This window comes from Chrysemys picta, chromosome 13 (assembly GCF_011386835.1).
Source record: "Chrysemys picta bellii isolate R12L10 chromosome 13, ASM1138683v2, whole genome shotgun sequence".
Taxonomy (NCBI): domain Eukaryota; kingdom Metazoa; phylum Chordata; order Testudines; family Emydidae; genus Chrysemys; species Chrysemys picta.
The window spans coordinates 5,043,130-5,070,914 of NC_088803.1; the positions used below are offsets into that span (position 1 = coordinate 5,043,130).

The 27,785-nt window shown below is 47.4% G+C and overlaps 1 long non-coding RNA gene and 3 gene segments (V, D, J or C); 3 read left to right on the forward strand and 1 right to left on the reverse strand.

The window, feature by feature from the left end:
- The window catches only part of LOC122173242 (Ig mu chain C region secreted form-like), a 1,717,225-nt gene that overhangs the window by 1,649,212 nt on the left and 40,228 nt on the right, over positions 1 to 27,785 (forward strand).
- LOC101946746 (immunoglobulin heavy constant epsilon-like) overlaps positions 1 to 27,785 on the forward strand; it is a 253,341-nt gene that overhangs the window by 120,502 nt on the left and 105,054 nt on the right.
- The window catches only part of LOC101948672 (immunoglobulin heavy constant epsilon-like), a 375,427-nt gene that overhangs the window by 54,255 nt on the left and 293,387 nt on the right, over positions 1 to 27,785 (forward strand).
- On the reverse strand, positions 1,171 to 27,234 carry LOC122172648 (uncharacterized). Its single transcript, XR_006173147.2, has 3 exons — positions 27,039 to 27,234; positions 26,699 to 26,803; positions 1,171 to 3,216 (listed from the first exon to the last, which is right to left on the reverse strand). It is a non-coding gene; the product is annotated as an uncharacterized LOC122172648 (long non-coding RNA).

A 27,785-nucleotide genomic window follows, 5' to 3' on the forward strand; every position in this document is an offset into this window, starting at 1 on the left:
GGCAACCCCTCTCAAGCAATTAGGGTATGTGGCAGTGACTTGGAAGCTGGACAAGGGCAGTGTGAATTTTATAGTTCCTAGAGTAGAGTATTAATCAGGGTCCATCGATATTGTTGTGGAAAAACATCCTGAGTGAGGTTTGTACCATCCTGATTCTTTCCATCCTGAGGCCATTGGGCCTCCCTATAGAGGAGTTCCAATGTTTCCCTGGGCACCATTGGTCTTAAAAGTTGGTCCACATCTGCCCAGGAAGGGTTATAGCAGCGAAAGACTATTCCCAGGTGTTCCTGAAATTTAACAGGGTCTTCCCTAATTTGGGGAAATTTGTCGATTAAGTGATATAGATGGCTCCCCTTCAAGCAAAATCCCACCAATTCCATTTCTCTAAGAACTTGCAAGTAGAGGGACCATAATTCGAGTGGTGGGATGGCGATTCCTTTCAACTTACCACTCCCCATTTTTCCATACCAGACCAGATCACTTTCACTCGGACCTTTCACACAGGGAAGGTCTTATATAGGGTGTCCACGACTGTCTACACCCCCCTCCAGCAAAGGTGGGGTGTTGGACCCATCAGTGGCTCGTCAGACCACTTTTTACCGGAGGGGAACCAGAGGGAAGGGATGGGGTCACACAATCCTAGACCCAGACAGGCCCCTCTCCGGTCATGCCATGCAAAGGGGAACCGTCCAGGTCAGGGCATTTATCGCGATGCCCACTAGATGGAGCCACAGGGCTTGCTTTAGAGACACCTCTGGTCACAAGCCAATGGCTTCACAGAGAGCTCTGGGCGTCTTGCTGTGGCTGTCACTCGCACCGGTCTGCCGACCTTCACTTTCACACTGGCACACAAAACGGAGATCTGCCTGAGACCTACCTAGCCACACCCAGTGGCTCTTCCCGGGGAACCAGAACCAGAACCTGAGAGGCCTCCGGAGTGTCTGGCAGCAAAAGTCCGAATAGAACGTGCAACTCACCCGAACCCAGAGCCTACAGGCAGTCCTCCACCAGAAACCCACAATAGAGATTTCAAAAAGGTCGCTTACCTTTCAGAGGAGCCCTGGGTCTAGTGGGGAACAGCCCACGGTCCTCCGGCTCTAGGGGGTCGCCGTCTATCCGAGTCACGGCACCAAATGTTGTGGAAAAATCGATCCACGCGTTGTGTTTTTCAATCAGATCAGCCTGAGGCTCTTTATTGATTACAAGTGCGCAGGGGAGGACCGCTACCGGAAACGGCCTCCCCGAAGCTGGTTACAGACAGGCTTATAAAGCTTAAAACCACAAACTAGTTACACAAGGTTGCATACATTTCCTTGTTATTTCCTTACTAAAAGTATTGCAAAATCGATACAGATTGGAGCAAACTTAAATTCTTCCCATATTAAGCCTTTCCTGTTATTTACTGTCTGTCCTTTTGTGTTTAAACAGCGACCGTAAGGGATATCGCAAAATTGCTTTTGCTAGGGGACTGTTGGGTATTTTCCACTGCCTCCTCTGTGTCCCCCTTTTGTTCATTTAAGTGAGCTGACCTTGGCAGCTTGACATGAGGCTTGGGCCTATAAGTTTGGATGCCACTGGATTTTCCCTTACAATATCCTAACACATCCCTTTTTGGTGAAGTACTAGACCCCATCTGTTGGCTATACACTTTTATGTACTTTTGAGACGCATTGACATTAATAGCATAGGAAGGGAATATTGCAATATTGTGCAGGTTGAGTTATTAGTTACTGGAATTATTTTAATACAGGTAAAATCTCCCATGGCAGAACAAACCCTTTGGGTAGACGTTTGATTATTTACTAATTGCGTGACAAAATAACAATAAGGGCCTCTTTCATCCAGCATTCTGCAAGTTCCAGGAACGGCCATCATATCTACCCCTTCATAGAACCCCTCGATTTTAATTTCTGATTCCTGGGGCTTATGGGTAGTGATATCATATATTTCTATTTCCACCAACCATTTGTTTTCCATTCAATTGTTCATTCATATGCTTTATTCTGGACTTTGAAAAATAATTTTTCTGAACAAAATTTTAGTAAATTACTGGAAAAATCTGGGCCAATGGATTTCCGTAGAATATACCGTATTATCTGTATTTGGGTAAATTTCAGGGATGGTGGCAGAGGTGGCAGGGACGGTGGGGTTAATATTTGTAGCAGCAAGGCATTTTTAGTATTCATCCTCCGGAAGCCAATTAGGGAGGGCAGTACATGCTGATGGTACTTGTCCTTAAACACAGTTTGCAGCCCCCGGAATAAACCCACCCCACCACTTAACTCCACATTCCCAAGAATACATCCCGCAACTCCCTCCCTGCCAATGTATAATACTTCGTTTCTTCCACCAGGGCCAATTTTCAATGTCCCTTGTTGTTAGGAATTTCTGGACTTTGGGGGCTTCAGCAGCGTGAGTGTTCCTTCGTCTCTCTTGGGACGATCGTGCTTTAGTATGATACCGGGGAGAGGTTGCTAGCACACTACCCAGATCCTGGTCCAGTGGTCTCAAGGGATCTTTTCCTTTGATGGTGGTCTTGGGCATCCAAAAGAACATAAAGGTATCGTGGAAGTTTAACAATAACAGCAAGAGCATAGCTACACACATGAACCAAATTGAGGGCATGAGCCATTTTCGCACCATGGCTGTTTCTTTTATTCTGTCTGTGGGGTCGGCCATGGCAGCTGGGTGCCAGTGGGCGCTAGGCTCTCCACTGGGCTTTTAAAGGCGTTATTCTGGCCTTGTGTCTCTTGTATTCCCTTTTCCAGCAGGCCGAAGCTTCAGCTGGCTGTAAAGGCAGCGTACAGGAGATTAAGGTGGCTCCGATTGCCCACGGACTGATGGATCGGGGTGCTGAGGTCTATTTTCGTTTCCTGAGATTATATCTAGGTTCCTTCTCGGGCCCTGGAGAGAAGTCACTGTTGCTATCACCCTGGTCACTTCCTAGAGCGGGGTCTAGGATGGAATTCTTTAGCGTTCAGGTTCAAAGGTGGTGTTGTCTGTTTGCAGTGGGAGGCGTGGATCCAGCTGACGAGCCCCTTGCATTTGACCGCTGTGTGGGTGGTCAACAGGACCTGGTAGGGGCCTCTCCAGCGAGGCTCCAGGGAAGTCTTTCTCTCGTGTACCTTAATGTAGACCCGATCTCCAGGCTGCAGTGGGTGGCACGGCGTGTCAGCTGGTACGGGCAGAGCACTTTGTACCTGTGAGTGAAGAGACCTAACACACCGCATTAGTGTCTTGCAATAGCCCATAACGGTCTCATCGTTTAGATGCAAATCCAATTTGTAAGGGATCGGGGGAGGGGATACTGGCATCCTCATAGGCCTGGCCATAAGGATTTCCTGTGGGGATTGGCCATGTTTGCGTGTGGGAGTGCTTCTCTTGTACATGAGGGCAAGGGGGAGGGCATCAGGCCATTTTAGGCCAGTCTCAGCACAGATCTTAGAGAATTTGTTCTTTAACTCCCCATTTTTCCACTCGACTGTCCCCACACTTTGGGGGTGATGAGCAAAATGCAGGTGTTGGGTGATGTTGAGGGCCTTGCAAATCTGTTGCATGACTTGGCCTGTGAAATGGGTTGATAGAGACAGGTAAACCAAACCAGGGGATAAAGTCTTTTAACAATCTTTTCGCCATGGTGAGGGAATCGGCCTTGGCACAAGGGTAGGCCTCTATCCATCCGGAATACATACAAACGCAAACGAGGACATATTCATAAGAACAACATTTCGGCATATTGATAAAATCAATCTGGATATTTACAAAGGGTTCCCACGGGGTGAGGTGCGCAGTTGATTTTGCTCGTACTGGTCTGCCACTGTTGTGGGCTAGGCAGATAGGGCAAGAGTTACAGCACTGCGGCACCATTATGGAAAAATTGGGGGGATACCAATGTTGCAGCACTGATGCACTCATCCCCCCTTTGCTCACGAGTGCCATTCCATGGGACACATGAGCAAGATAGGGAAGCAAATCCTTGGGCGCCACCAAGCGGCCGTCTGGGGAGCCCCTCAAGGCATCGGGATGTAAAGCACGTCCATCCCACCTCCATCTGCATTTCTCATGCTCTGAGGTTGAATCTTGCATAAGAGCTAAATTTGGGGGGAAATCAGGCGAGGAGGGAGACTGTGAAATAAAGAAAATAGAGTCGAATGGAGCCGGAGACCTGGAAAGGGCCAGAAGCATCTGCCAAAGCATTTCCTCTTGTATCATCAAAAGGTTTTTGGTGAGCAACACATTTTACAACAGCAATGGCAGAAGGAAGCTGAAGAGCAGAGAGAAGATTCTCCTCCCCCCCCCCCCGACGTGAGGAATCCTCGGTGTTTCCATAGTTGCCCATAGTCATGGACCGCCCCAAAGGCATATCGGGAGTCTGGATAGACCAGGGGTCTCAAACTCAAATGACCATGAAGGCCACATGAGGACTAGTACATTGGCCCGAGGGCCCCATTACTGACACCTCCCCCCACTGCCCTCGGCCCCGCCCCCACTCCACCCCTTCCATGAGGCCCCGCCCCTTCCCTGCCTCTTCCCACCCCTTCCCCGCCCCCATTCCAACCCCTTGCTCAGGGCAGGGAGTTGGGATGTGGGGTGCAGGAGGGGTGAGGGGTGCAGCAGGGGGTCAGGGTGCAGGGTGTGGCAGGCGGTTCAGGGCAGGGGGTCGGGGTGCAGGAGGGGTGCGGGATATGGCAGAAGGTCGGGGTGCAGGAGGGGTGCGGCAGGGGATTCAGGGCAGGGAGTCGGGGTGCAGGGGGGTGAGGGGTGCAGCAGGGGGTCAGGGTGCAGGGTGTAGGGTGTGGCAGGGGGTTCAGGGCAGGGGGTTGGGGTGTAGGAGGGGTGCGGGGTGGGGCAGGGGGTTCAGGGCAGGGAGTCGGGGTGCAGGGTGCGTCAGGGGGTTCAGGGCAGGGGGTTGGGGTGCAGGAGGGGTGCAGGGCGTGGCAGGGGGTTGAGGGCAGGGGGTCGGGTGCAAGAGGGGTGCGGGATGTGGCAGGGGGTTCAGGGCAGGGGATCGGGGTACAGTTTATGACAGTTCTTAATTCTTCTTGGAATTTAACATGTCTTTTCTTATTTTTGGAAACTTTTCAGTTAAATTATACAAATCCGTGGGAGATCAAGGTACATGCACAGACACCAAGGCTCCCTGACCCGAAGAGCCTATGCCCGGGAGTTGTTGCAAGGGTAACATTGCCTCACCGTGGGGAGGCAAGGTTTGAGGGGTGGACGTAAGGGTTTTTTTCCCTCTAGTATTCCTCGCCGGCCCAGTTGAATCTAAATCTGTTATTAATCCTTCTAACTGATCATACAGACAATGAGCCGTACGTTCTAAGGCACTGGCTGGGCTTTCTGAGGACTTTACATGTGAAACAGAAGGTGACAGCGAGGTTTCTACTTGGGGTAGGTGTTCCTGGACAGTGGAGTCAGCTTCCAGGTTATATGGAGGTGGAGGTCGCTCGGGGGTCTCCCGACCAGTTCCAGCCTGGCCGAGCTGTCCTTCACCAACCTGTGCAGTTCTGGCCTGACTGGATGGTCCTTCACCAACCTGCGCAGGTGGGGCAGGGGCAACCAATTGTCTGGGCTCTAAATATAGGTCTGTAATACCCTCGGGTGAGGCTGAGGGGGTACCCCGAAGAGGCCTTGAAGGGTAGAGAGGTATCTGCTGGCCAGCAGGAGTTTGGGGAGGAGCCAATTTCTCCCTTGCCTCTTTTAATTGTGTTTTAAGTTTCTCCTGGGAGTCCTTGAGGCTCCTCGTTTGAGATTCACGGCGCCGTTTTTCTGTTTCTCCACACCAATCGAAATATGCATCAGACTGACCTTGCCTGATTTTACTGGCCAGAAGTGCGCCTCTGAGGTGCACAATCTTGTCAAGGTCGAAACGTCCCTCTAGGGGAAACTGTAATTTTGAATCGTCTTTGGTATACCAATTCCATTTGTTCAGAAACTTGCAAGTGAAAGGACTGTCATTTGTGTACACGTAGTAGGCAGGTGTGCCTTTTGGCAAGGCGGTGGTCCCTTTGGACCCACCGGCTCCCATTTTTCCCAGTTCCTGGTGAGGCGGAGATCACCTTGGACCCTCCAGCGCCCAGTACCCGGATCGCTTTCTCTCAGGTCACTCACACAGGGAGAGCTTATTTAGGATGTCCACGACTCTCCTACAGCCCCCTTCAGCAAAGAGCGTTGGCTAGTCTCAGAGAGACGGCGCCGCTTACTCTGGTGTGTTAGGCGAGGTGATTGGACCAGTCAGTGGCTTATGAACCGCCTTCAGGCGCGGACAGAGACAGGGGAGGAAAGAGGTCACGGGAAAGGACCGTCCGAGGATGGGAAAGGATAGGGTCACACAATCCTAGACCCAGGCAGGCCCCTCGCCGGTCAAGCCATGCAGAGCGAGACTGGCTCGGTCACGGCCCACCTTTTGGCCCTACTAGTTGCAGTCACAGGGCTTGCATTAGAGACATCTCTGGTCATGAGATGGTGGGTAGTGGTGTTCACAGCTGTCAGCGAGCGCAGCTGCCGGGAGAGCGCATTTTTAGCTGTGTCTTGGAGACGCTCACGTGGCTCCGGAGAGACGGGGCGTAACCTGTGCCCCCAGCAGAATGTATATACGCGAGCCACTCCAGGCCTTTGCCGGGAGGCTGCCGGACCCAGTGCCAGCATGGTTGGCATGATCAGCCCACAAGGAGGGAGGGACCTTAGCCAGCAGTTCCTGTTGCAACGAGGAAGGGCTGGGGTCGGTCTCCTCCCCTTGGAACTGCCAGGACGTCACTGTGAGCGGGACCAGGCACGTTCAGATACACGCCATCTGGGGTACAGTCGATTGTACAATTTAATTTACACAGCAAGTCTCTTCCCGAAAGGTTAACCTATTACTGCTCCAGTGACACAGAGCGATGCAGGGACTCGTACAAAAACCAGGGGCGGAGCATATGCAGCCTGGCGAGGCGAGTTTAGCAGGGATCGCTCACCCCTGGAGAAAGGGAGACACACCGCGAGCTGAGTAGGAAAAACACGCACAGGCCCAGCTCTTTTCAAGATGCATCCAGCGGCTGCCCGGTTCTCCACCCGCGATTCACCTTCAGGGGCTCGAGCAGAACTTAGCCGGGAAATACAATTCTCTGCTTGTCGCCAAATGGTTCTAGGCAGAGACACGGGACGACACAGGGAAATGCAGCAAGCAGCAAAGGGAGCTTGGGGTGATGTGGGGGGCAGGGTCTTGTGCACGGCACAAAGGTCTCCCTGCAGAAGAGGTGATTAACAAGACACACTTCTATAGTAACCCCCCTCCCAAACTCACCGCCTCTCTGGCCGGCTCAGAGAGCGCCTGCTGTGCTGTACTCAGCCCCCTAACACACTGAGCGGCCCATCTCCCCCTAGTGTCTCTTTCTGCAATCACAGCCCTTGTTCTGACCAAGCCCGTGGCTGCCCCGTCCCCTCCCCATTCATTGAAGGGGTATGTTGGGTTTCGCTACCTAAAACCGCCCTTCCCCTGCAGCTCCGTCTCCTTCCGATCTCACATTCCTAGGAGCGGCTCATCTGCCGTGGCCTTTCCCAGGCACTATTTATATTTATTTTATTTAACCAGCACATTTGGCAGTAGCCACTTCTGTGTTGGCGAGTCACCCATTGACTTGAGACGGTCACTTGCTCAGACACGAAAGCGATGTAGGACTCTCCTACCGAGCACTGCCTGGAGACGTGTCTCCCGGGGAGTTTATCCTCCCTGGGTGACACCCACATGCCAATATTTAGCCTATGGAGTTCTCCGCAGTCCCAGTCCAGGGCCCTGGACCCTACTTCCTACCCTCACAGCCACCTCCGGTCATCACATGTGCTGAGCTGAGCGTACGGTCTCTCTGGGGTGTAAAGGGGACACGTGTCCCCAAGGGGACATTGCCATGTGCTGAGTGCTCACCCCAGTCACCTCTTATACCCACTCTAAGAAACACACATGCAAATCCCTGCCCCGGGGGGGAGGGTCCTCTTTAAACACAAACTCCTGGTTGGAGGAGCCTCAGTCTCCCCCCAGACACAGAATTGCCTGGTCCTGCCCGCTGGGGAGTTTCCCTCTTTGCATGGAAACGAGAATGGAATCTCTGTGGCTTTTCCTTTCTCTGTTCTCTGCCCTCAACTGTGAGTGTCTATGGGACAGTTGGGGAATTAGAGACAGATCCATGGATTTGTTCAGTGGCTAATATTATCTTTGCTATTTTCTCCTTTTCCCAGGTGTCCTCTCTCAGGTGCAGCTGGTCCAGTGCGGCCCAGGGGCGGTGAAGCCCGGAGAGACCCTCACCCTGACCTACGCTGTCTCCGGGGTCTCCATCTCTACTCAATATTATTTCTGGCACCAGATCTGCGGTCCACAAGGGCTGGAGTGGATGGGATGGTTATATCCATGTAGCGGGGGTACAAACTATGCCCCGTCTCTCCAAAGCCGAGTCACCATCTCTGGAGACACCACGAAGAACCAGATCTCCCTGCAGCTCCGCTCCCTGACAGCTGCAGACACCGCCGCCTATTACTGCGCCAGAGACAGTGACACAGAGCAGAGCCAGGAGTGGCACAAAAGGGGGAACCAGGCTTCTCAGGGGCTTTAATGCCTCATGCCTCCCATCATCTCCTAGCTCTGTAGGAACGTGAGACAGGATTTCACTCCAGCTTTCCAGGACATGACCTTAAGCTCTGACACATTTCACACGGAGCTCCTTGGTTCATTTTCAGTATATGGAACCGCTCTGAGAGGGCCCCTTTGGTGAGTGACGGGTATTTCCCATGTACTGCCACAAAACTCTTCTTTAAAAGTCATTTAAGTTTGTGGAACTGCCACACCCAACCACCCAAACCTTAAAGAGAAGTAGACGCACAACTGCGTAGGCACTTGTCTTCCAACTCAGACTTCTTTGAAATTCAATAGTCTGAAAACCAAGAAATGAAAAGTAGGGCAATTGTCCATCCTGGAGTGTCACATCAGCTTACCGCACTAACTACTCTTTGTGGCAGACTCCAAATTCCCACAAGGAACGCCCTTTCTATCTCCACCAGACAAAGAAACACACCCCAATTTCATCAAGCCCCTCAGTAACGCCAACGCTTGGCTGATAATGTCAACCACAGACAATGAAGTTTCCTCCTACACACAAAGCACACACACACACACACACAAACATAAACACATGCACACATGTACAAACACACAAATACATAGATAAGCAAACACACCCATATGCATAAACACACACACACACACACAGCACATACACACAGATTTTCCCCTTCACCATTTAGAAAGCTATCTAGCATTAACTTAAAGATTGCAAGTGACAGAAAATCCACCGTGTCCCCAGGAAAATTATTTTCAATGGTTAATTCTCCTCATTGTTAAAATTTTTCACCTTATGTCTAGTCTCCATTTGTTGTCTAACTTCATCCTCTAGCCTTTGAATGGTGTCCTGCCTTTGTCCACTGGATTATAATGCCATCGATAATCAGAAATCTTTCAAATGGGAAAGAAGAATTGAGTGGAAACAGGAAGGTGAATTTCCCTTAAAGTCACCTTTTTAAGGTCAATATAATTTACTCTGAACGGTTTATCAAGCTGAAAGCTCAAAGATGAAACATTTGAGACACTCAGATACCGGAACAGAAGACAATCACTGAGTCTTGCTGAATACAAAGATCATTGAGGAGATATCATAGAATAATTATATTGATGCGTAGGAGCAAAGGAGCTACCAGACCAGTCTTGTCTAGTAATTTATCACCAGCAGCAACTAACACCAGCAGCGTCTGAGAGCGGTGCAAGAGTGACCCCCAGTGGACGCCTAGGGAATGACTACCCGTGGAGGCTATTTCTTCCTAAAGTTTTCTGGGTTGTGGGCTCAAAAATAATGGAGAAAGAAAGAAAGAAAGAAAGAAAGAAAGAAAGAAAGAAAGAAAGAAAGAAAGAAAAAAAGAAAGAAAGAAAGAAAGAAAGAAAGAAAGAAAGAAAGAAAGAAAGAAAGAAAGAAAGAAAGAAAGAAAGAAAGACGGATCCTATCTATAGCTTGAATTCTTTGCATCCGTCTCTAAAAAGTAGAGAGGTTGCGGTGCCCGGCTAGATGAGGTAAAGGACATTTGGCACGGTTGTGTATCACTGTGTTACTGGGCAACTGGGGCTCCACAGTGACACACCTCATATCAAAAACCTAAGCACACTGGCACTCCCGTGAGAAAAGACAGACTCAGGACAACTTCCCGTTAGGCTCAACATTTGATTTAAGTGCATTGGGTCTCAGCTGGTGTCATTCCAGCCACTTTCATGAAGCTATATCATTTTATACCCCGGGGGGGACCATTTTATTGATATTATTAAAGCAGTGCCTAGTTATTATTATATTGGTAGCACCCAAAGGTCCCAACCTAGATCGTGGTCTTATAGTACTTGGCACTGTATATCAACATAGGAAGAGATAGTCCCTGCCCCAACATTCATTGCAATCTAAACCTGGGTTTCCAAAAGAGCCTGACATTCCAGGGCCATCTGGGCTCTTTCTCCACTCTATGATCCTTTGAAAACTCCAGTCTAACTATGCCAGGGGAATGGAGGCACGGAAGGTGAAGTGATTTGCCCCAGATCATACAGGGGTCAATGACAGACTGGGAATGGAACCCAGGTGTCCCAAATCCAAATCCAGTGCTCTACCCAATCATTCCACTCCTCTCCAAAGAGTTAGCGATTTTAAGCAGACATACCTTCTGAAGTGCTGGTCTCACGTTGGTCCTAGTGTTCTAAAAGATCTCCGTTGAATTCAAATATAGGAATTGCCCTCACAGCTCCTACCACTGTTCTGTCTCCAGTCACGGTGTCAATCTCGGCGAGGGATTTGGCATGGGTATGCATCACTGTGTACTACAGTGGATACCACAGTGACAAAAGCCGTTATAAAAACCTCGTTCTGCTGGCAGCTGTGCAAACCAACCCAATTTCAGGTGACTGCTAGGTTAGTATTCCATCAGGCGCAGCCGAAGGCTGAAATTTACAAATCCATCTAAAGAATTTCCATGCCAGGTCCTCAATGAAATGAACAGGAACTTCCAATGGGAGTCGGGCACCTAACCTGCTTATGCACTTTTGCAAATCCAACTAGATACCTCTCTGCACCTTTTGGTGCCTAAAAATCTTTGTAAATGTGACCTCTAATCCTGCAGAGGGCTTTGACAAATCTCAGACTATATTTCTAAGTAGAGTTGGTCCCAAAAAAAGGAAGGGAAAAAAGTTTTCAGAAAAAGTTTTGGGAAAAATATGTCCCTTTTTTATCAGAACTTTCAGACCTCTGTTTCTAAGTTTTGTTTTCTTCTTTCCTCTGAAGAGAAGGATAAACCTTTGTCTTTAATTATTCTATGTCTCTGTGCATCAGCTTTGTGTCCTGCCTTCTCCTGAGAGTCAATAAAATACACCTCTCTACCGGTATCAGGAGAGATTGTGCTATCCGCCCTCCGACTAGCCCCTAACCATGAGTAGTGAGGTCGGGCTTTACAATCTGGTCCAAGGAAAATAACTTTCCAACTGTCTTTGTTGTGTTTACTTCAGAATTATCTTATTCCCCTACTAATCTTCTTCCATGGAAATGAGAAATAAAGCTTCTCTCTCCTACTGAGATTTGCCTGTTCTGGACAAAAAAATTCTCCAGTGACGTCTTGAAAATTGTTAGACCAGAATTTCACTCTTTATCCATACCAGTACTTTCCAGTTTACTACTTCTAGCTCCCGAGTAACTCAACCACTCCAGAAATGGGTAGGACACATTCTAGACTGGATTGATTTTCATTAAGAATATCGGAACCGTGTTTTCCCAGTTTCATAGATATTAAGGCCAGAAAATATAAATTAGATCACCTAGTCTGACCTCCTGTATAAACATGGGCCATAACATTTCAGCCAGTTACTTCTGTGTTGAAGCCAATTACATGTGTTTCACTAAAGCATATTTTCTAGAAAGACATTCAGGATTGAGCCAAAGACTTCAAGAGACAGAGAGTCTGTCACTTCCCTTGATAGTTTGTTCCAATGGTTAATAAACCTGACTTTAAAAAACCCAGTGCCTTATTTCCAGCTTGAATTTGTCCGGGTTTAGCTTCGAGCCATTGGTTCTTCTTCTGCCTTTCTGTGTTAGATTAAAGAGCCCTTAATACCTGGTATCCTTTTTTATATGGTAAACATATTGGGCTCCGTAACAGCCTCCTTTTTGTCCTGAGAACAACAAACATGGGGGAGAGGGGGAAGGCAGCATTTTTCTATCTCGAATGGATTAAATCTACCTGTTTCTTCATGTTTCTAGCTTTGTATATCCTCTGCCCGTCGCTGTAGAATGTTAAGTCTCATTGTGAATCTCCAAAAGAAAAGAAAATGATACAAGCTTGAAGAAATTCTCCATTCACCTCTCCGACACCTGCAGATCTTCACAACTAGATGGCTGAAAATCCAAAACTGCATTGGCCAAGTTAGATGAGATAGAAGAGATTTTTGTATGGCTCTGTACCATTGTGTCCTATGGAGTAGCAACTACCACAGTGAGAAGTCCTCTATCAAAAACTTGATAATCTTAGAAGCTATGCAACAGAGCCCAACAGAGGGCGCACTCTTACATTTTCATATTCATTGCCATTGGATGGCAGAGGATTTTGTCTGACCAGATATCACTGTGATAGGTGGATGGCTAACACAGTGACAACTCCCCCCATAAAACCCCTAGATGCGGTTAGTAGCAGCCCAAAGAAGTCAGGCAGCCCAAAGAAGTCAGAAGTCAGTTCTCATAGACTTTCCATCACAGCAAAAAAGGGAGAAAAAAGCTCTTGGGGAGGGAATAAATGTTCCAGTGTGCACCTGTAACAACAAGCTGGGATTTTCCAAGGGGAATCAGGCACAGACCTTGGGAGTTAGATGCCAAACCTGATCACCTATCTGCATCTTTAGCCTCCTCCTTTCCCTTGTGGATCTTGCCCTTCGAAATTCCCAGCCCATATGGCTAGTGAGAACACTACATATTACTTTAGAGAGGACTGAGGCTGAAAGTCACCCCTATCATTCTGGGCCCTAAGATTTAGAATGCTAAGCTACCCAGCCATGAACTTTAGCTTCATGAAATTCCTTAAATTCCTTTGAAAATCTCACCCAGACTCAAGGTAACTTGGGTACCTTCCCTGTGAGTTCCCATCCCGTCAAAGGTTTGGATTCTTTTAAGTTTCACCTTAACTCTGGATTTCTTGTGGGAGTTTCAATGGTGTTTTTCTTGTCAGAATATTTACATATAAGTCAGTTTCCCCCATCCACATCCCCCTTGGATTGAATCTCTGTCTTTTTCTCTGTGTCTCTCTCCCACCCCCGGGTCTTATATCAACACCCATTGCTGCAATATCTACTTCTCATTGGGAATATCCACCAGAAAAGAAAACAATCTGATCTTGGGGACATTACTAATTGGCTCCTCTCCCACATGCAACTCTTTGGAACTTAGTGGAAGAGCTCTGCAAAAAGGCATTGACTGGGTTGAATGGTTCCGCTTTCAGGGGAGGAGGTTTTTGTACAGTTCTGTATCACTGTGCTGGGTGGGGTACCTCCCACAGTGACAAAACCCCGAACAAAAACCCGGGTCTAGTAGCAACGGCCCAAAGAAATCTCTCTAGTAGGGATCCCGTCATCACAGAGTATGGGCATCTGACAAACATGAATAGATTTGGACTCTCAGCACACCTGCAAAGTAAGGACAGAAAGACACAGAGGAGAACAATGACCTCCCACTTCACAGGGAGATGCATTTACATATCTATCTAAGCCACTTACATGGCCCTACTACCATAGTACCTACGTACCTCACAATCTTTAATGTGTTGATCCACATTATCCCCCTGTGAGACAGCTGGAGACCCAAGGAAGAGAAACTAAGTGCTAAATATGTAAAGGAATTGGATGCCTACCTCTTTAGAAACCTAAATACCTTTAAAGGTCTGGCTGTAGGTGAACTTGCCCAAGGTCAGATATGCGGTCTGTGTCAGGACAGGGAATCCGACTGGGATCTCCCAAAGTCACAGGATCGGGTCATAAGCACTGAACCATCCTTTCTGCAGATGGAGAAGCGGAATCATAGAAAGATTGAGGATCAAATCTCAAAGCTCAGTGATATTCTCTGATGGATGGAATCTATCTATTTCTCCATCTTTCAGCCACCCTTCGCTGCAGAATGTAAGGCTCGCTGTGAATGTCCAACAGAGAAGAAAATGATTTGAGCTTGAAGAAATTCTCCATTCATCTTTCTGACATATGCGACTCTTCACAACTAGAGGGATGAACGACCCAAAACTGTATTTTCCACGTGGATTCACTGATAAGACCAAAAAGATTTTTGTACGGCTGCATAACACTGTGTGCTAGCGGGCAGTGGTTACCACAGTGAATAGTCCTCTATCAAAAACACAGTCATTTTAGCAGCTATGTGGAGCCCAACAAAGGGCATGCGCCAAAAATATTTGGTCACACCTACATTCATTGCTATTGGATGGCCAAGTATTTTGTACAGCTGAGTAGCACGGTGCTAGATGGGATAGGTACCACAGTGACAAATCACCTAGCAAAAACCTAGACCCTGTTAGAAGCTGCACAAAACTACCAGGCCAGGAGAGTTCTCACACACATTTCCATCACCGCAACAATTGCTCCCAAGTGAGAAAATAAATATGTAAGCATACACCTCTGACTTCTTCTGAAATATCTCTAACCCCAGGATTTTTTGAGGGGACCTGTGGGAATCAGATACTAACCCTAAATCAATGGGATTTGGGCACCCAACTTGCTTAGGTGCCTTGTAATTCCCACTGCACCAGTAGGCATCTACAAAACTGTTGTCAATTTGGCCTGAGGGATTAAGGACCTGAGCCAAAACCCATTGAAATCAGGGGAGTGTTTCTATTAACTCCAGCTGGCTGGAGGTCAGGTCCTAGAGACTTACCTACACTCATACAAGAAGTATTAATAGAGCCACAACTTCAACACATCTCACCTGGCTCCCACTCCAGTGCAGAGGCAAGGAAGCTGCCTTTGAAACGTTTTTCCATCACACCAACATCCATTCCCACGAGACAGGGGTGGATTTTGTACGACTGTGTACCACAGTGATACCAGGGGGGTAGCTACCACAGTGAAAAATCCCCTGTCAAAAACCTGAAGCGCATTAGCGATGGCGATGAGAAGTCAAACGACACGGAATCTGCTCAGATCTTCACACCGGTTCACACGAGGGGGACAGGGATTTCATACTGCCCTGTAACACAGTGCTAGGTGGAGCGGTAGCTCCCACAGTGACACATCTCCTGTCAAAAACCTAGACACTCTCGCGACTGAAAACACAGTACATAATTATGGACTCAGAGCCTTAAACTTCCCCAACTTTGATCGCTTGACCATGCCTCACAGAGTCCTGGAAACAGCTGTGTGGTAGATCTAGTCATCAGGTTAGAAGGTCCTGTCCCGGAGCCATTAGCTCATTTACTTTACACACAAGTTCCTCCGTTCAACACCCAGTAAAACCAGCAGAGCCTCATCTTAGAGCCACGAGAATGATTCAAGGATTGGAAAACATGCCTTACAGTGAAAGACTCAAGGAGCTTAATTTATTTCGTTTAACGAAGAGAAGGTGAAGGTGTGACTTGATCGCCATCTATAAGTACACGGTGAACAGAAATTTCCAAATATAGAGTTCTTCAATCAAGCAGACAAAGGTGGCTAGAAGTTGAAGCTAGGCACATTTTTCAGACTAGAAATCAAGTACAAACTTTTAATACGGAGGGTAACTAAACTTTGGAACAATTTATGATACTCCATCACTGGCCATTTTTAAATCCCCCTGAAACATCTGCTCTAGTTCAAATAGGAATTAATTCAGGGACGTCCTATGGCCTGTGTTATGCAAGAGATCAGATTAGATAATCACACAGGTCTGATACTCTATGAATCTCTGACTTATTCCAACATACAAAGAGCCACAGTTTCATCCAGGTTACGTGGAAAGAGAAAAATGCTTCACATCTCTCTCCTTCAACTGCATCTTCGCCTCTTCCCAAAAAAGAAATCTCGCACGGGGAAAACCTTGATCCATTTCATACAAAGGGGATTTTGTACGTCTCCATTCCACTGTGCTGATTGGAGTAGCTACTACGGTGAGACACTTCTGCATCTCTGCAATGACTGTGTGAAAGAAATCAGGAACCTGTGCATTTATGTGGCCCCATCACTGCAGCATCTGAGGGCTTCCCAGTGCAGAGGGGAAATAGATGGTCGAAGGAGATTTAGACACACAATCACAATTGAAATGAATGTGAGATGTGCTTCTAAAGCCCCTAGTCCAAATCCCCACTTTACAGCCAGGGAAACTGAGGTACGGAGTGCTATAAGGACCTAAATCAAAGGAATGCCATGGATCCAGTCCTAAGTGACTGACCAGAATACACACCGGGAATCGAGGAGATGAACCCAGGAGTCCCAAGTCCCATCCAGCCCCTCTTCTTCCACATTCTTCCAGCAGGAGAGCTTTCCAGAGACTTTCCCATCACCCCAATGTTCATTCCCAAGAGATGGGCAAGGATCTTGTATGACTCTGTATCACTGTGTTGGCTGGGTAGCGGGTACCCCACAGTGATACATCCCCTATCAAAAACAGGGCTCCTAGAGCTGGCTGGAATGTTCTTTGTTGGTTTGCCTGTCTAGCAAAAAAATTTAAGGCTCTCCAACAATTTCTTAAATTTTAAGGCCAGAGGGACCATTAGAAAGATCATCTAATCTGACCTCCTGTGAATCACAGGCCATAGAATTTCATCCATTTACCCTGTTTTGAGCCAGATAACTTGTGTTTAAGTGAAGCAGAAAGGCATCCAGTCATGATCTAAGACACCAATATGGAGAATCCACCACTTTCCTTGGGACTGGTTAATCGCCTTCACTATTAAAAAAAGTGTGTCTTATTTCTAAGTTTAATTTGTTTGGGTTTAAATTCCAGCCATTGGTTCTCGTTCTACCTTTCGCTGGTAGATTCAAGACCCCTTTAGTACCCAGGATGTTTACTTTATTCCAAAACATTCAGCTTTGGTTTGGGGTACTGCTTGGGGGAAGCTTGAGGGGGGGAAAACATTGAAACAAGCATTTTGTTTCACTTTGAAAATGGCATTCTTTCCTTCTTCCTCTCACTTTTCATTTCCCTCTTTTTCTCCACTGATAATTCAGAGAAATCAAGAGTTTCTCTCTATTTTGAAAGAGACATTTTGAATATTTTTTAAAAAAATCTGATTTTTAAAATTAGAATGTCAACATTTTACTGGAAAAATTCAATTTTTGACAAAAAACCCTCATTTTTTGCCAACAACTTTCCCAATGAGAAATTTTTGAACACCCCTGCCATATCCGACAAAGAACTCTGACCAGAAAGCAACTCCAAAATCTCCCCACCCCACCAATACTCACGTACTCACGAGAGAATTGTTATTCATGATCCCCCGAGGATAAGAAAGGACGGATGGCCCAGTGGTTATGGCAGGGATCAGCAACCTTTGGCACGTGGCTCGCCAGGCTAAGCACCCTGGCAGGCCGGGCCGGTTTGTTTACCTGCCGCATCCACAGGTTCGGCCAATCGCGGCTCCCACTGGCCGCGGTTCGCTGCTCCAGGCCAATGGGGACTGCGGGAAGAGGCATGGGACGAGGGATGTGCTGGCTGCCGCTTCCCACAGCCCCCATTGGCCTGGAGCTGCGAACCGCGGCCAGTGGGAGCCACAATCGGCCGAACCTGCGAACGCGGCAGGTAAACAAACCGGCCCGGCCCGCCAGGGGGCTTACCCTGGCAAACCGCGTGCCAAAGGTTGCCAACCCCTCGGTTACGGCAATAGCTGGGCACGTGGGAGACCTCTGTTCTATTCCTTGCTCTCCTGCAGACTTCCATGAGCAAGTCATTCATGGCTAGATGTTCAAAGCCATTTAGGTACTAAATGGGATTTTCAAAAGCATGTAGGACCCAAAACTCATTGATGTTAATGGGACTTGGGCACCTAAATGCTTTTGAAAATCCCACTAGGTGCCTAAATATCTTTATCAATCTGTCCCTTAGCCTCTCTATGCTTCACTTCCCCCTCTCTGAAATGGGGGATAAATAGTAATCCCCCACCTCACAGGGGAGTCACAAGGGTAAATAAAGACTGTGAGATAAGTTGATATCATCTTAATGGGAAGGGAATCATATCAGTACCTAAAATAGATAGACATCTTCTGCAATGTTACTTATGGATATTCGAATTAGTCTCTCTCTCCCTCCACACACCCCACGCCTCTCAGACAAGAAGATACTCTCCTCTAGTCAGGTTATTCCATTATCCCAAGCTAGGAGTCATCTGCACCTTTCTCTGAACATAAGAGCGGCCAGACTGAGTCAGACCAAAGGTCCATCTAGCCCAGTGTCCTGTCTGCTGACATCGGCCAATGCCAGATGCCCCAGAGGGAATGAAAAGAACAGGTGATCATCAAGTGACCCATCCCCTGTCACCCATTCCCAGCTTCTGGCAAACAGAGGCTAGGGACACCATCCCTGTCCAACCTGGCTAATAGCCATTGATGGACGTGTCCTCCATGAATTTATGAAGGAGCTGGCACTGGTCACTGAGTGGGCCAGAAGTCTGATCCTGGACCCTTTATGCAAATACCCTCTACAAGCTCCCTATTCAAATAGTGCACCATACTGCAACTGATGCACCGTACCTACCGTCATTTTGAGATGTTCAGTTTTGAGAAGTTCTCAGTCCCTAATTAGTTTTAAAATATAGGGATTCTACTGTAGGCTGGACTAGAGTAGACTAGGCTACAATAAAATAGACTATATTAAAGCGACTATAATCAGTGATGAGCTGCCAAAATCTTAGGAACCGGTTCCCTACCGGGTCTTCGGCGGCACGGCTCCGGCGGCTGAAGGACCCGCCACCAAAGACCTGGTAGGGAACCGCCCGGTGAGTACACCCCCCACCCATGTCCTGCCCCCAACTGCCCCCCTCAGAAACCGCAACCCATAACCCCCCACCGCTCCTTGTTCTCTGACCACTCCTTCCCGAGACCCCCAACCCTAACTGCCCCCCAGGACCCAACCCCCTGCCCAACTCGCCCTGCTCCCTGTCCCCTGATTGCCCCGACCTCATCCACCACCACCCCGACAGACCCCCGGAACTCCCACGCAGCGCCTACCCAACCCCCCCTTCCCCATCCCCTGACCGCCCCCCAAGAACCTCTGCCCCATCCAAACCCCCCCCCGGATCCGGCCTTTTACCCCCTCCGGGGCCCGGCCCACCCCGGAGTCGGGGCCGAGGCTTGGGCCGAAGCCGCGCGGCGCGGCCGGAGTTGGGTCCGGGGCTGGGCTGGAGCTGGGCAGCGCCACACGGCCGGAGTCGAGGCTGGGGCTGGGCCGGAGCCGGACGGCGCCTGGAGCCCTCCTCGCGCCCCGCCCCCACTCACCTGCAGAAAGCCCTGCTTCCCTGATTCGCGGGAAGCAGAGGAGGAGGAGGAGAAGCCGGGGAGAGCATCAGGGGAGGAGGCGGAGCTAGGTGAGCTGGGGCCGGGAGCAGGGCAGGGAGCTGCCAGAGATTTTGTTAAATTTAAAAGCCCTTTTAGAATGGGGACAACCAGTTCTAAAGGGGCTTCTAAATTTAACAACCGGTTCCCGCGAACCGGTGGGAATCGGCTCCAGCTCACCACTGACTATAATAGATTAGAGTAGAATATAATATCCTATACTAAGGTAAACTATAATAGACTAGGCTAGAATAAATAGACAAGACTAGAATACACTGGACAAGACTACAATAGAATAGCATTTGAGATCCTTCCAGAATGTCTAGAAAGATCCTAGCATGGTTTGGCTGCTACCTAAGAGTAATAATATTCATCATCCTGAACTTCATCATTAACAACGCAAAATAGGGGGGATACTTAGAGAAGCTGTTAAGAGTTTCCACCTTTTTGAACATTTTCTCAAGCTGCTACGACCTATGGAAAAATCTTGGCCATAGATGATTTTGTACGGGAGTGTATCACAGTGTAATTACTACGGGAGCTACCACAGTGACGCACTTCATGTCAAAAACCACACATGGCCATAGAGGTGCTAATGCAAATGCAACAGAAAACCACGGAACCACGGAAAACCATGTTAACCGGCATATCTATTTAGGGATATCTGGTTTCAGGAGGGGACCTAAGAGACTCTTCATGATACCTGGATGTTAAAACCTGGCTGGAAACTAGGATTGGGATTTTCAGAGGAAAAACACCTTCATGCTTCTTTGAAAATACCAGCCCAGAGAACAGAATGCCTTGACTCAACCAGGATTTGAATTCACACCTTTGAATTCTAGATCTCTGAGATCCAATCTTTGGCTATAGCCAGGGGAAGAGGAAGAATATAAGAAAGTCATCAATTTCAGGACAGATTTTGACGTAACTAAATCTATCCACAATTTTCTAAAAAAAAAAATGATTAGAGAAAGAAAAATAGACCGCGATTTTCAAAGTTCTTAAAGGAGTTAGGTGCTCAACTCGCATTGGAAATTGGGTGCCTAAATACCTTAGGCTCTTTTGAAAATCCCAGCTGATGAAGATTAGGGGTGACCTTCAAAAATTGCTACATGACTGTGCAGCACAAGTTTCCTAGAAAATCAGCGGGACTTACGATCCTAAGCAACTTTTGCAAATACTCCCTGGGGCTGTTTACATTACAGAGAAGTTGAATCAGAATGGACTTCAGAGGGCTACACACCAATAAACTCTAGAGAAAAGGTAGATGAAGCACTTCTATTCATACTGCCTCAAAGCACGAACAAGGGGATTTTCAAATTCAACTGAAATTCAGCAGGTTTAAAACTGATGAAAAAAGATGCCTTCTTCTACACATTTGACCCATGGAACTCATTCTCACAGAGTATCAGTGAGGACAAGAGCTCATCAGGATTCGATACGAGAAGGGATAGTTGTAACGATAAGGAGAACACACAGAATTACAAGAGTAAGTATGGAGGGGGAAAGGATTTTGCAGAGGACGTAAACCCGTCTCTGTCAGGGCATGAGACAACTTCTAACCGATGCAAGCCCATGTCAAGGTTATCCCAAAGTGCTCACTAGAGGGCAGTTCTTGCACCTCCCTCTGCATTATCTGGAACTGGCCACAAGACAGGAGGTTGTATGACAACAGGGTTTCTTAAACTGGAGATCCCAACCCAAAAGGAGATCACAAGACTGTTGTGGGGGGGGGGGTCGCAAGAGCAGTGGCTGCTGGCCGGGCACCCAGCTCTGAAGGCAGCGCTGCTACCAGCAGCAATGCAGAAGTAAGGGTGGCACGGCATGGGGAGGTTGTCATTTTTTGCGGGGAGGTTCATCACAGCCTGAAATATTTTCAAAGGGGTACTAGATGGACGACTGGTCTGACCCATTCTAGCAATTCCTATGTGTAAACATTCTAGTCTAGTCTATTCTCCTTTCCAATATTTTATTCTATTCCACTCTGCTTTCCTCTAGTCTATTCTATTCTACCATCCCATCACCCTATTTTCCGAATTCAATGTTTTTTAAAGGGATTGGCAATTTGTCTCCTGCCCATTATACTGTTTTCAGGACTGGAAGGATGAGTGATCCTAATAAGTATCTGATTGCGGTTATTGGAAGAGGTGAAGAAGATTTTGCAGGGCTGTGTATCACTGTGCATACTACTATAGTGGGAGCTACTATCACAGTGATATACCCCCTAACAAAAACCAGGGATGTCTTAGTATCAAATAAAAGACACATACTTTCCATCGTGGGAACAGTAGGATGAGAGTTTGAAAGCTGCTCAAGGAATCTTGACGTGCAATTCCCGTTAGATGTGATCACCTCCTACGTACCAGCGGGAAAGAACATTTGGTATTGGCACACATCACTGTGGTAAGCGGTAGCTGGAGTTATCACAATGACAAACACCATATCAAAAACCTCCACATGGTCGCAGCTATGCCAGCAAGTCAGACCCAGAGAAACGGCATTTTGGAAACGTTTCGATCAGAAGCAACTTCATTTTTTTTAAATATACTTTCTCCATTGGTACAAAAAATATCTCTCTTCTGAAATGCTCTTGTCAAATAAAATATAAGTGGATCCCTGGAAAACATAGAAACTGGGGAAGATAAATCACAGATGCAAACAATTCCAGAAAGCCATGAGGAGTGAGGGGCATTTATTGAGCTCAATGAGTGTTAGGTGCCTAACGTGCTTAGGTCCTTTTGTGAATTCTACTAGGCACCTCTTTACATCTTTGGGTGCCGAAAGATCCTGGCAATCTGGCCCCTGGTTTCCTGAGTGCGAAACAAAAACAAAAAGTGACCTTGTTTTAAAAAAATAACTAATTCCTGTTTCTTACCTGTTGGGCCACTTAGTACGCTAATTACTCTCGAGCTCATTGGCTTGGGCAAACGTTCCAATTCACTGGACGTTTTGGTATAGGCATGAATCACTGTGCTGCAGCTGCTGTAGTAACAGATGATGGAAGTATAATAATGATACCACAGTGAAAGATACCCTGACAATAACCTGTACGCGTTGGCAACTCTGCAGAAAGCACAGATGCACTCGGACTTTTCTAAAGGTCGCCAGCTCCCATGAAAGAAAATCCCGGCTCAAGGTACTATTCAACACAAGGAAAAGCATCGGAATCTAAACTTTGGTCTTCAGATGGTACAAACTAGCACTGAACTTAATGGAGCTCAGCAGTTCCACATCATTATTTGTATTACCCATGGGGGCTGCACTGTGCTAGGCAGAGACGACCTGGGCCTGCCCATAGTGCGGGGGTGGGGGGAGGTGAGTCAGGGCACTCGGTTTCAGCAGTGATACTGAGCATCGCTGTGTGAGCATGCTCAGTACAAGCCAAGCAGCAAATCCTGGGGGGGGGACACGTGACCCACATGCCCTGATGCTAGGTGCTGAACAAACACGCAGCAAGACACGGTCCCTGTCCTGACATGCCTGCAGTTTAATGAGACAAGACAGACCAGAGGGGGGAGGGGAAAGAGAAGTGAAGTGATTTGCTCAAGGTCACACGGAAGATCAGTTGCAGAGCTGGACTAGGCTACAACCCAAGTCCCAGACCAGTAAGAACACAAGAGCGGCCAGACTGGGTCAGACCAAAGGTCCATCTAGGCCAGTGTCCTGTCTTCTGACAGTGGCCAATGCCAGATGCCCCAGAGGGAATGAACAGAACAGGGAATCATCCAGTGATCCAGACCAATGCTCTGTCCACTAGACCAGGTGTGGTGTAGTTGCCAAGGTCTTGCTTATGCCTCCGGGTATCAGAATCTGGCCCTGGGGGGCAGTAGAATATTGTGGGGCTGTCTTCGTATCCTGGTCATCTTGGAATTAATCTCCTCAGACAGAGCATGAATTTTGAATAAATCATAAAGAACCAGGACCAAAAAGCCACCCCCCCAAAACCCAGTCTCAAGGAAAATGTTAAAGATCAACATCTCTTAGGACACCTTGACCAGGCTTCCCCGAGGAGCTGATGAGATTTGGTGCGGGGTTGTATCACTGTGAGCTGATAGCAACTGGGTTTCCCACAGTAACGAATTCCATAGCAGAAACCTCCCTGGAGTGACAATTATGCACAGAGAATGCTAACTAGCTATTTCTCTTTGTCTGCTTATCCTGTTCATACTTAGCTATCTTACCTCCTTCTCTAGCCATTACCTGGGATCTGTTAATGAGCTGCTAGGGACATCCTGAATATTTTCACCCTCTCTGGAGAGAAAGGATGGTCCAGTGATAAGGGCGCTTGGCAGGACCTTGGGAGACCAGGATTCCCTTTCCTGCTTATCCACAAATACCCTCGGTGACCTTAGACATGTCATTTAATCTCTCAGTGACTCGGTTTCCAGTCTATAAAATGGGGATAATACACGGCCCTACCTCATTGGGGTACTGTGAGTGGGAGATGTTCAAATACTGTGGTAGGGGTGGGGAGGTCAGATACACACATAAGATATTGTTATAGATACAAGCAGACTCAAGTGAACCTCACTTCCAACAGCTTCAATAGAAGAAAATAACTATGAATAACTCTCAGGTCTCTTCCTCCAAAGGTATAACCCATGTAGTGGATATTTTAAGGTTTTCCTCTTAAGGTCACTGTGGCAAAAATGCACTTTAATTGGTAATGGGATGGTTCAATAAACCGATTATATTGTCTCTCTATCCCTAGTCACATCCATCCATCTTCACACATATATCCATCCATTCCTATGCACCCACCGATCCATCCATCCACACATATAAAGACACAATTATGCTATATTATCTCACACACTTCTATTTATCTATCTTCCTTTCACATACACACACACCCCAATCTATCCATCCACCTGGAGTACACACCTTATCTATCTAGCCATTCTTCCATAATATACTTCTGTTTATCTCTCCTCAGAAACATCTATCAATCCATCCCCATATACACCAATCTATCTGTCCCCACTCACCACCACATTTCGCTCTCTCTCTCCTTTCAAGGATGATAAATTTTGTAATATCATTTAGCTGTTATCCTCGCATACATTTTCTTAATGAGTCTGTGTCCCCACCCCCACTGCATACTCTAGCTGTCTCCCAACAGCTTCTAGTTACCCCCACAGAGGTTTGTGTAGAGGCATGTAACACTGTGGATACCCTGGGATACCACTGTGACTAATGCCGTTACAAAAATCTCACTGTCCTTAGTCTCCGTCAAACCTCTCACCCAAACGGGTGGAGTTAAAGCCCTAAAGATCTGGTTTGCCTGGGGAAGACGTAGCCATTAAAGGAGGAAGATGATAAGATTGCTACCAGATGCTGAAAGAATAATGCTTTGAACAAAAGCTACCGGTAAGCGAGCTCTGAGCTGAGTTCATTCTATGCTAGAATCCAGTGGACGTTTTTAGATGTACCTTAATGGCACAACCACTATGTATTTTATCATTATATTGCAATCAAGTTGTTATTTATCCATCCATCCATCCCCATACACACCCTTCTACCTCTGTTGAACCTACCTCCCTTTGAATTTTATAAAGAACACTTCAAATTCCTCGCAAAGCCAATGGAAGGTTGAAACATTCGAAGCTGTCTCTGTCCCTGTCTCCACAGTTCTTACTTTCCCCCTGAGATGCAGGTTTGTGGTATGAAACTGAAGCAGATGTTCTGGTCTGGGGCTGTACCATTGTGGGAACTACGGGGACACAGTGATTTACATCCATTCAAATACCAGCGGGGGGAGGGATACCTTCACTAATTAGGTTGCTGCTGACATTTGGAATCAGAGGTCTGACATCCCATAGCTTGGCTGCTTCTTGCCAAAGGATTGAGAATCTTCAGTTATTGGAAATGTCGCACTGACCCATCTCACCCAATCGCATTTCTTTCCACAGTCACTGGTACAGATCGGACACTGATTCTCCTTCAAGATCACTTCACTAATAAAAAAATATGCACATGTCCTCATTAGCATCCTCTGCAGCAAAAATAAACAGTGAGATTTTCAAAGCTGTCTAGGGGGTTGCAACACCCAGCTCCCATGGGAACATAGTTCATTATTTAATGGGAACATCGTTCATTATTCGTGTTGTAAAGAATTTTCCTTGTGGGTAGAATTTCTCTTTCCAGAGGCCACATTATTATTATATTTCTACCAACCAAACCATTTCAAAGTCTGTTTCTGAAAAATCTATGACAATGCACCTTTCCTTGCTGGTATAATTTCTGTTTAGAGAAGACTAATTGGGAGTTATTTCAAGGAACCAGAGGCAGTTAGAAGACCAACTTCAATTGAATTTCAGTGGGATTTAGATATCTAAGGTTCTTTATCTACTTTTGGAAACCCCAGACCACCAGGAGTGTGCTTTAGCTAAGCTACAAAAACATGGGGGAGCAACTTCTAGCAAACTTATGGTTGGAGTCAACAATGAAGGCTGAGGTTTCCCATTAGTCTCTTATAACAATCCCCACTTAAGCCCTCCCAGTGTTGGCTTCAGAAAAGAAACACAGAAGGGAGAGACACAGGGAATGTCACATTGTGAAGTACTTAATGTAACAGGGACTGATTGGGAATGGGACATGGAGTCTGGTTTATTCCGCTTATTCAGGGCTCTTTTACTAATGTTGACTCTAGTACCTTATTCCTCAAGTGGGGGAGGAAGAAGGGAGTATATAGAGAGACAGATTTATGGGAGGATGGCTGGAGAGAAAGACAGACAAGTCTTTGTGGAGACAGACAGATCTGCCTTGTAAGGGTTGTAGACTCAGACCTCAGGTGTCTATTAATACAATCCAGAAAGGCTCCCACCTATCGCCCTACCTACTTCTGACATATGTTTTCAGCATCCTTATAAAGCTCCTTTGAATATCTCAGCCGTATTCAAAATAAAACCACCACTGCAGCTAGTCCAGCATATGAACAACTACTAGGTGGCCACTACAGGGCTAGTTAAATGGCATTTGCTGCCTCTTTCACTACTGGAAAAATCTACAGTCATAGCCACACAGAGGAGAACAAAGCGACAGAACCACCCACAGCAGGGAGCCACCAGATCCATGAAGAGAGGACACGGTTGCAATCTGGGATTCACTCCAGGTGCCCACGTAGCTGTGTATACAGACCTGAAATCCACGAGCCACAAGCAGCAGTCGCTGGCATCGTCTCCCAGCCAAAATGGCTTTAAATCCAAAATGTTGGTCACCAGTGAGCAAGTCCACAGGGAGAAGCTGTTTGTAAAATATCCTAGTGTGAAAAATTCTGCTGGTATCTCCTCCATCCATTAAATCTATCCATCTATCTATATCTAGGCATCCATCCATCCCCATACACCCCCTGCGTCTATCTCCCTATCCCCATCCACCCCTCTATCTATCTATCTATCCCCGTACACCCCATCTATCTATCCATCCCATACACAAAGCCTCTCAATATATCTCTATCAATCTCCCCCCATACACTCACCCTGCCGTCACTCCCTCACTATCTACCCTTCCCCAAACACACGCCGCTCTCACTGTCCATCCATCCACATGCTGCTCTGTCTCACTGTACTTTCAGGAGCTCGGCTTCTGGAGTTATTGAGCGCCAGGCAGCCAGTTAAGCATCACAAATGCCATTTCCGGGCAGCAAGAGAAGTTGGAACCGGTGTCTCTGTTTCTTGGTGTGTAACTTCTCTAAGACAGGAAGTCTGTTCCCCTTCTGTTTCCCCCAGGGTGCAAAGGATGCTGACAAGTGGATTTGTGGCTGGGGGTAAGTTTCCAGAAAGCAGCCCAGAGAGAAATGACAAAGGGTTTGAAAAATATGTTCCACCTGTACCCCATCTTTTCCAAAAGGAGGTGAATTCACACCAAGCCCTTAGGGGTTTCAAAGGAGCCCTCTGTCAATTATGCAGCCATATCCCATGGACTTTCTGTGGGAGGTGAACCCCTCACACCCTTCGGCACGTTTGCAAACCCCATCCTAAGGGTGACATCTTGGCCCCTTTGAAGTGAATGGGAGTCTTGCCATTGACTTCAGGGGGACCCGGATTTAACCCTGTGTATGTGTTGTGTGTATTATGGCAAACCCTACAGAGCAGGGCCCCATTGTGCTGGGCACAGCAGAGACGCACAGGGAGAGACAGTCCCCGCCCCACAGAGCTTATGGACACAGGGCAGGACGGGGGACAGCCTGTAAGACCAGAAAGATCATCTGTCATATGCAGTAGGT